Genomic DNA, 10,716 nt, shown 5'->3' with positions numbered 1-10,716 from the left:
TTTTTCTCATGCGTATGCTCTTTTCCCTGCACCTTAGTGTGATCTCGGAAAATCAGAAACATTGAGAAAAATATTTAGTTTTTCGGCTAAAGCTAACCTTGAGATTTTTTTTTTTTTAAATTTTTCTAGTTTATTGGCTAAAGCTAACTTCGAGCCGCAAGGTTCGTTTTTCTTTGCATATTCGTGTTGGGTTTTGTGTTTTGTGTTTTGTAGGGAAAAAGAGCTTTCTCAAGGCAAGCACGCAAACCAAGGCCCCCCCCCCCCCCCCCCCCCCTCTCTCTCTCTCTCAAATTTTTTGTATAGATCAATTGGTTCAAAGCTATTTTAAGAGAGTAGAGGTCTTGGGTTCAAGTCTCCATTTTGTGGGGGCGGATTTTTTTTCATTCCCGCACATTCGCGCACTTTGCTGGCAACGTCAACAATGTTTTTTTCAAAAAGCCATAACTTCTTCATCCGGAAGCCTTTTTCAGAGCCGTTTTTTTTAAAACCGCCTATTTTTTCGAGATCTATCCATTGGTACACTTACTTTCAGCATCTTCAGCTTCAGTTTTAAAAAAAAATGGAAAGTCCATGCCAAGTTATTCTTGACAGCACTAAATACTTCCAATGGGTAGAATACATGGAAGATTTACTTAGAAGTAAAGGTCTCTTCAGAATAGCCACAAACCAAGAGAAGAAACCAAAAGATGAAGACAAGGCGGCAAAATGGGAAAATAGACAAGATTAAGCACGTGGTTTGATAGGGATGTCTATTTCTCCTGATCTTAGATTCCACATTGCAGGACTTGAGACTCCTCATGAAGCATTAGAAAAACTTGCTAAAGTTTTTGGGATTAAAAATGAAATTAGAGCCCATCAACTTGAAAATGAGCTGCTTACTTTGGATCCTAATAATTTTTCTTGCATTGAAGATTTCTTGTCCAAATTCAAGACCCTTAGATATCTCTTGGAAGGTGTTAAAGTTAAGAAAGAAGATGGTAACCTTATTTATTCCATCCTTACTAAGTTGGGACCAGCCTACTCTGTATTTGTTTCCACTTTCCATTCTACAAGGGAAGCTTTCATTTGTCAAGGACAAGACTACAAGGCCCCTTCCTTTGACTCCTTTTGTGATTCCTTAATAAGAGAACAAGAAAAACTCTTACACCTTGGTCTTCTTAATCTTGGAAACTCTTCCACGAAAGCGTTAGCCGCGCAGCAGCAACCAAATTCAAAGAATCCTAAGAAGTCATATCCTCAAAAGAATGGTCCTAAACCATCTCAGCCTCAAAATGAAAGATCATTTCAGCAAAATGATAAGACCAATAAAAACAAATGGAAGAAGACTGATAGACATTGTAACTTTTGTAATCGAGATGGCCACTTAGAATCTAAATGCTTTAAGAAGATGGAAGCCTTGGAAGCCGCAATGAACAAACATAACATCCATGTGGAGCCTACCTCAACTTCAACTTCCGGAATGGCACTTTCTGCATGTCATTTTCAATCATCTCAGTCTGGTTATGCATTAAATATATCTTCTTCTTCTTCTCATTCTCATGAGTGGCTCATTGATTCTGGAGCCTCTTGTCACATGGCCAAAAACCAAGCCATGTTTTCTTCTTTAAATGATTGTAACACCAAAAATATATATATTGGTGATGATAGATCTCTTAATGTTGTAGGGACTGGAACTGTTCATCTAGACAATGGTCAGTTTAATGATGTATTATGTGTTCCAACCTTATCCTGCAACCTTCTATCTGTCTATCAGATAACTCATTCAGGTGAAGGTAAAATTGTTGAATTTTCACCTCATGATGTTGTAATCAAGGATCTAAAAGATCCTAAACAGATTCTAGCTACTGGTCTTGCTGATGATTCCAAAAGGTTGTATAAGTTTCACAACTTTGGGTCATCCAATCTTCCCTCAGTATTTGTTTCTCATAATGATGAAGTGAGCAAACTTTGGCATGAGCAATTTGGTCACTTAAACTATCGCTCCCTTCAGCATCTATGTAAAGAAAATATGGTGACAGGTCTTCCTATGGTATCTTGCAGAGATGGTGTTTGTTCCGGATGTGTACTCGGAAAACATCATTGGGACAGTTTTGACAAACGTGCCTCTTGGCACGCCTCAGCCCCTTTACAGCTTGTGCACAGTGATTTATGTGGTCATCTTCCTGTTGCTTCATTCTCTGGCTGCAAGTACTTCTTAACTTTCATTGATGATTTCTCCAGACGCACTTGGGTATACTTCTTAAAACTCAAGAGCGAAGTATTTACCACTTTTTTGGCCTTCAAAGCATTTGTTGAAAAACAATCTGGACATCAAATTCTTAAGCTAAGAACTGATAATGGTGGAGAATATGTTAAAAACACATTCATCAACTTTTGCACCGAAAATGGAATTCAAATGCAACATACTGTTCCATACATTCCACAACAAAATGGTGTAGCTGAAAGGAAAAATCGCACCTTAAAGGAAATGGATAATTGTATGCTGCAATCTAAAGGACTCAGTCTTAGTTTTTGGGCCGAAGCAATTAATTGTGCAAATTATATAATCAATCGTACTCCTACTAAAGTTTTAGAGAATATCACTCCAGAAGAAGCTTGGAGTTCCATTAAACCAGATGTAAGTCACTTTCGTGTGTTTGGAAGTGAAGCATGGGCCCATATTCCAGATGAAAAGCATAAAGCTTTAGAACCTAAGAGTGAGAAATGTACTTTTGTTGGATATTCTGAAGATGTAAAAGGTTATAGACTTATTCCATTTAAGTCCAAAAATGTTATCATTAGAAGAGATGTAAAATTTGATGAAAATAAATCGGCCTGCGAGCCTAGTCCGGCGGATGTGCCACCTCTTCCTCTCTCTTCTACTTTTGAAAACATTTCTTCTTCAGATGATGAAAGCGAGGATGATAATCCTCCCCCACCTTCTCAGGATCCTCAACTTCCAAGATGGGTCCGTGCTACTTGGGATGCAGCAGGTGATCTTGCCGGTGATCCTACAGATCAGCGACGTACACGTTCTCAGTTTGAAAGAGCCTCTTCTTTACTGGCTCAAGCTCCAGTAAATCATGATCCTGACACTTTTGCAGAAGCTTCAGGCCATCCACATTGGGAAGCAGCTATGAATGAAGAATATCATTCATTAATGACAAATGATACATGGGATCTTGTTCCTCTACCAAAGGGACGCAAACTTGTTAGATGTAAATGGGTTTACAGAACCAAGTATGGACCAGATGGGAAAGTTGATAAACATAAAGCTCGTCTCGTTGCTAAGGGCTTTTCACAGGTCGAAGGCATTGACTACACTGAAACCTTCTCCCCTGTTGCCAAAATGAACTCTATCCGCCTTGTTCTTTCCCTTGCTGCCTCTTTAAAATGGGAAGTCCATCAAATGGATGTTAAATCTGCCTTCTTGCATGGGGACTTGCAGGAAGAAATCTATATGGAACAACCCATTGGCTTCATACAAATAGACTCCAGCCTTGTTTGTCGACTTAAGAAATCCCTTTATGGCCTCAAGCAAGCTCCTCGGGCTTGGTATGCCAAAATGGATAGCTTTCTTTTAGAATCTGGCTTTTCTAGGTGTCATTCTGACAATACTGTCTACACCAAGAAAGTGGGCAACTCTCTTATCATCCTTGTTCTTTATGTTGATGATCTTATTCTTACTGGTAGTGATCCCAACCTTATAAACCATGTGAAGTCCAGCCTTAAAAACAAATTTGAAATGACAGACTTAGGACACTTACACTATTTTCTCGGTCTTCAAGTCTTGCAATCCCAAGAGGGTATTTTCCTTTCCCAGTCCAAGTATGCTTGTGATATTCTTCGTCATTTTCACATGGAAGACTGTAAGCCAGCCCCTTCTCCCTTTCAGTCTGGAGTCAAACTTTCAGTCTCTTGTACTTCTCCTGAAGTTGATGCTACCTTATACCGTCAACTTGTCGAAAAACTCTTGTATTTAACCCATACTCGTCCTGATCTTTCCTTTGCTGTTGGCCTTATTGCTCGTTTTATGCAAAACCCCCGTGAAAGTCATTGGAAAGCAGCTAAAAGAATACTTCGTTATGTTCGAGGTACAATACAGTTTGGGATTCATTACAGTGCCAAAGCAGCTCCTCTGTTAGTTGGTTTCACTGATTCTGATTGGGCTGGTGACCCTGATGATCGGAAGTCTACTGCCGGCTATGTCTTCACTCTTGGTTCAGGACCTATTACATGGGCTTGTAAGAAACAGGCTGCCATTTCTCTTTCGTCAGCAGAAGCAGAGTATCGTGGTGCCGTGGAAGCTAGTAAGGAAACCTTGTGGATTCGACAGATCCTATCAGAGTTTGGATTTGAGCAGCAGCATCCAACCACACTTTGGTGTGATAATCAAAGTTCCATTCAGCTATGCAAAGATCCAGTCCAGCATCAGCGCAGCAAACACATTGAACTACACATGCACTTCATCAGAAAGCTCATTCATGACCATGTTCTTGAAGTGCAATATTGTCCAACAGATGATCAGGTTGCAGACATCTTCACAAAGGCTCTCACAGAGGCGAAGTTCACTAAACTTCGATATATGCTTGGAGTTCAGGAAGTTGTCACTAAGGGGGGATAGGCTCTAGTGCCTCCTTCCTTCTCCTATTGTGTCATATTTGTAAATCCTTCAATCCTATCCCAAGTTGTTCTTAAGGGGGGATGTTAGGATATTCCGACACATAGGATATAGTTAAGTTCAACTTGGTCTAGTATAGAGTTAGGTTAGAGTTAGGTAAAGTGTGTTTCTTTACCGTTGTACATTTTGTAACTTACAATCCGACGGTCACGATATGTAGTGATCCGACGGTCCACTCTCACCTCAGTATTACCGACACTTGATCCGTGGCTTGACACCCGATTGGTCCATGAGTTCTATTTAAAGCGCATGGAGGGTCATTGTTCGGGTAATCCGTGCATGAGAGAAGCTTATGTAAATTTTCATTCTTTGATTAATAAATTGCCTGTAGTACCCACGTTGGGACAGGCCGTGGACTGTTTCCCTCCTTGCACTCTGAGGGTTTTAACCACGTCAAAAATACTGGTGTATTGATTTGAGATCTGGTTGTGAGCGGTGTCCTTTTGGTATTCTTTCTGTGGAACTTACCCTGTAAATTCCTACACATGAAAGGGTCTTTGTAGAAAAAATAAAACGAATTGTTCGTAAAAATTGCTTCAAGTGGTTGGAACAATCCTTCCCCCAAAACATGGGATTTTACGTTAAAAATAAAAATGTGATATCCTTTGAAAAGATACATTGCATCTATGATTCCTCTTGTGGCCTTAATTGACAGATCTCGAGCAAAGTTTAGATTTCTGGTGCATGACTCATCCTTGCATGCAACTGTCCTGTGTAAACCGCATCCGAGAGTTCTGGCATCATGCGATCGGCTGCGTCGGCAAGACATTTGATGATCATTTTTTGGCTGTGTGGTTTGACTAAAAAGAACTAATATGTATCCCAATTGAGGCTTTTCAATTTTTTGAGTTTTTCTTCCATGGTATTCAAATCCTGCTTCCACTATTTTTCTAACAATTTTGCTTTTGGAAGGTTTTCTGGAGGACACTCAAAAATCAAATTAGCACTGTGTAAATTATCATTGATTAAATCACTGATATTATTCATTACTGCTCTAGCCCTTGAAGTTGCTCTTTCTTCTTTGATCAGCTGCGTCTCCCATTCTCCTTATGAGATTCTTCAATTATAGGCAATTGAGCAGCCCTTCCCTTTACTGTGCTTTTCCAAGATATATAACTTGTAATTTTGTCATCCGCTTCCTCGAATTCCAACCTGGAATTGACCGCTTGATCTATCAATGCATTGGTTTTGATACATAAGGGATGAATAAGAGATATCTTTTGGCAGAGTTAGGTTAGCTGTTGAGACAAGAAATTATTTATTTCTAAGGCTTCCTTTATGAACTCCTCAACCTTGGGATTGTCTTTGAATTGCTCCATTGAAAGCTGTAGCTACTTTATTTTCTCATCCTTAGATTTCGTCTCTTCATTATGTGCCAATTTTAGCTGTTCGAATTCATGGGATAGTTGTTGTTCTCTTTCAATGGCCTGTTGATCAATCCTCTGCCTTTTCACCAGTAGTTGTTCCTCAAGATGTTTAATCCTTTGATCTTTTTCCTTGACTAACTGATTAGCTTCAGTTGCTTTATCTCTTGTGGCAGTTATATATGCTCCTGAAAACTGAGATAATTTGGTCAAATCTTCAGAGGGATTGACCTCTGAGTCCTTCCAGATGATGTTCATGGATTCATTATGAGGGACCTTTTCTGATGCTTGATCTATCTTTCTCTTTTTCCTTTCCCTTTTGACCACAACTCTGTGTTTAGGACTGTAGAACACATCCACAGGTGGAATTTCCTCAATACTTAGTATAATTTATGATGAAGGATGCTCAGGGATTATCTCAACCTCTTTCAGGACTGAATCCTTACTGGATGGTCTTTCAATCACAGAATCATGAATCATAGGCTGTTGTTTTAAGGGAGATCCTGGTGTGATAACAAAGTGCTTATCACTTTGACTTTTGATTTGTTGGTCAAATTGTTCCCACTCTCTGATCAATATTGGATCAATATGAATATTTGTGCCCAAATTGTCACTAGCTTTGTCGCTCGTCTCGACTGCACTGGAAGTTTCCCCTATATCCTGCTCTATGTTTTGCTCTGTTTGCTAAATGACTGGTGTAGTATCCAACAAGTCCAGTGGTACTGTCTGAAGTCTCTGTGTCCTGTAGTGAATGAATTGATCAATTTTTCTTGATCCCAGCTTGATTTTTCTAGGTGACTTACCTGTGTAAATGCCTCTGCTGATGTGAATAAATCATCGAATTCATCATCTTCATGGATGAATGGTTTGATTTTTACCTGAGCAGTAAAATTGAAAGAAACTTTATTTGGGTCATATTGTCTTTTAGGAATGACAACGAGGTTCAAACCCTTGGTCTTCTCAGCTTCCTTTTGGGCATGTTTATAGTCATGCAATGAATAGATGCCGCAGAGAACAGGAAAGGCAAACCATAACTGTTTTTTGGCTTCTTTGATATTTTTCGTAAGCCCTTTTTGAACTGCCAGATAAGTTATTTCCCTAGCCAATAGTTTGTCTGGAAAATAAAGAGGAAGGACATGCATGTCAGTAATGCTGCCATAAACCCTAATGTATGTGAAGAGCTCTTACTCAAACCAACTGTCGATTTATGTTAAATCAATACCAGCCTCCTCGGACAGCCGAGGAGCTGCTTTATTAAAAATTGCCCAATGAATAGGTAAGATGAAGCCATGGCAAATTTTATAGAAATGATTCTTATACTGGGTCTTCCATAGGCTTTTATGATAAATATGGATGGGGTTTGGGTCCTGGATAGTCCATTTCCATCCCATAATGGGAAAATATGAAATAAAATAGATAGTATCAAATATATGGGTGCTCATATAAAACGGGGGAACTATTTGGGTCAAAACAAATATGTTTTTCCTATAGTCAAGTATTTGGACGGCCATTTTATCAGATAGGATATTGGCCCAATCCATCACAAAATAATTCAATGCTGCTTCTATTAATGGGACTATTTCAATGGAAAACTTAGCAGTGTTGGGGCTTCCAAACAATCTACACATTAGTGCTGCAACATAACAATATGGATACGCTAGAGAGTCCACAGAGTACATACCAGATGATTCATGCTTATGCTTGTTAAGGAAGTGTCTCCATTGTCTGATGGGTCCAACTCTATTTGATTTTCCTACGCGAAAGCCTCGAGGAATGATTTATTATAGCACTTCTCGGGTTCTGGTAGATGATACATTTTCTTCAAGTCTTCAGCTTGAAGGATCCAAACATTCTTCCATCAATTGTGAAGAGTGTCCTGTCAGTTATATTAATGCTTTCAATTACCCATTTTACCATATCATTATATGGCAAAATCTTTTGGCGGGCCGCTATTCAGTAAAGAAAAGAGTCTGCTAAATCACCCAATGTGTTTTCTGACTCTATTGGCCCATCAGAAGTTTCATGTCCCTCTATTACCTTTGGATTTTCTTTTTCCAGCATATCATATATGCCTTCCCATGAGATTTTCCCACAATCTTGACAGGTATTATACAAAATCAACACAATCTTTTATGGTCCTCCTACCACTGCAGGGGAAGCCTTCATCTTTCGAGCTTTCTTTGGAATTTTAGCTGGCTACATTCTTCCAGATTCAAACTGTAAAATGAGACAAAAGACAACAATATGATAAAACTTTCCAAACAATTAACGCTTGTAACAATAGTACAAAGATTAATACAGACGAAAATCAGAGAAGGAGGAGTTGATGCGAAAGTTTTCGTATTTGATATAGGCACGAAGAATGAAATCTTGAAGGACTAAAGTCATAATTGTTCTTAATGTTTTACTATAACCAATGATGCGAAACTTTAAGGTGCAATGAATAGATCACATCGCAGGTTTTCAAAGGTCTTATTAAGATGTGTGCCATAAACTCTCCGTTTTTTTAATGAGAGATTTCAATATTTTATTTAATATATAAAGCACAAATCACAAATCGTGAATCAGGAGTTACAAGCGCCATGTTCTAAGAATCTTTCGAACTTTCGTGATTGCGATAAGTGATGACCTGGCGTATTCCTCATTTAACTCGCTCGAATAATGTTTTCGCTTTATTACTACCAAATCACTTAATTGTTATCAACATCATATTGCATGTCCCCGAGGTTAGCTTTACTTGTTTCTGACAGGATTACGATATGTGATGGATGCATATCGCATCGCAAGTTTCCATAGGTATAGTTTCTTTTATTTTCAGGATATGCATCGCATCATAACATTTCCATGGACCGTTAAAGCATTTCTTTTAGGATCGGCAATATGTCATATGCGATAGTCTTATCGCATCGCATGTTTGGCAAAGGATTGATTTAAAAAGCTTTATGATTAAGACTTTTCGTTAACTTTGCATTACAACATGAGTATTTGGATTGCAATTTCCTTGGCCTCAAACGAATGCGATTTGCGATGTGTGATTTTTTGTAAAGTTTTTTTAAGCAATTTTTATTTAAAAGCAAGAAACGAATAAATTTATTTCTATGTAAAGGTTTTATTGCTTTTTACAAACAAAAGGGACCCCATTTCTAATTTAACATCTTAGAATAAGATTAAGACAAATTTAAAATGGGGGGGGGGGGTTGTTGTATAACACAAAAATTGGTGATTCATTGAAAGAACTAGTTATATCTGAATAAACTGATGAAATTCTAACACTTTCTCAAGTACAAACAATTGAGGAAAAGGGAACTATCTTGAAATTAGATAAATAAAATTACTCTGAATAAGAAAAATTGATCAATTTTGAAATTTCTTTTACAAACCCTTATCATAAATGAAAACATTTTTTGATTTCTTCAAGCCTTGATTGGTTGTTAAAGATAAAGTAGGGGGCTCCTTCCAACTTAGCTTTTGAATTTACTCCTTTGTCATAGGTAGTGCCACTGCTGCCAGAAAATGTTTATAGTCTCGACAGGGTTACCTTTTAACCATCAATTATTCATTATCCCATCCATCTAAGAGTATAATCTTTTAAAGATAAATTCAGAGAAATATATTTACATATTTATTTTTTCTTTTATTTTTATATTTTTTTCATAAAAGCCATTGCCCTGGTTTAGGAGCTAGAAAATGACAATGCCATTGACTAGTTGTAATTGAACTGAACAAGCTGGCTCATGATGAGACCCCTTGTCTTATGATTATAAGCCATTGCCCTGTTATGGTATGCAGTGTTGGTAACGTCAGTTTAATTAGTTCCCTGTGATCATGGTAAGCAGGCTCGTAATGAGACCTATTATGTTTTAATTCAGATATATTTTAGAATTACACTCTAAAAAATCATAAAGCTAGTGGATGGGGTGAATCTTTGACTCAAGAGTTATTGGATGACAATTATAGAGATGTAGATGCTTAGTTGTAGAAAGTCTTTACTTTTAAAAATAACCTTTCTCAATTGATAAAACTTAAAATGATTCACTATGTGTTCTAGGTTTGAAAGATTTCGTAATTTCAAAGAACATCTCAGCGTTTTATGATGTTTATCTAATTTCCAAAAATGTAATCATTTCCTTGAAAGTTTATACTTTCTAAAAGAGGATATTCACAATATATTTTCAAAGAGATCTCAATAGCAACAAGCCAATGGTATACTATTTACAACATTATTTCTGAAAGAAATCAAAATTGCATAAAAATATGTATAGGTAAGAACGGGTTACCTCCTTAAGGAAAGAATTTCTTAAGGATAAGCCCATTCACAAGAAGAGAATCTCTCTTTCCTGTTAAGTCTTGCAGTAGAAATGTTGATGAGCCTATCTTTTCAACAATTTGTAATGGTCTAAGCCACATCTTCTAAAATTTGGTATGCTTACCTTTTTTTCTTCATGTGCATTGTCCCATTTTAAAACAAGATCACCAATATGTAATGTTTTTGAGCCGGCTGAACTTGCATCAAAAGAGGATTTAATGACTCGCTGATGTTTAGCATGAGTAATTTTGGATTTTTCTCTTTCTTCATCTAATTTAATAATTTGATCAAACCTTAAATGAATAGAGGAAAAAGGAGTTTCTTCAATGAATTGTACTAGGGCTAATGATGGGAGGGATAGATTTGGTGGAATAATAGCTTCTTTC

The sequence above is a fragment of the Pinus tabuliformis genome, chromosome 1_1 (assembly GCF_031772625.1).
Source record: "Pinus tabuliformis cultivar Carrire ecotype Pingquan chromosome 1_1, CPIR1, whole genome shotgun sequence".
Lineage (NCBI taxonomy): Eukaryota > Viridiplantae > Streptophyta > Pinopsida > Pinales > Pinaceae > Pinus > Pinus tabuliformis.
This window is presented reverse-complemented; position numbering follows the sequence as displayed.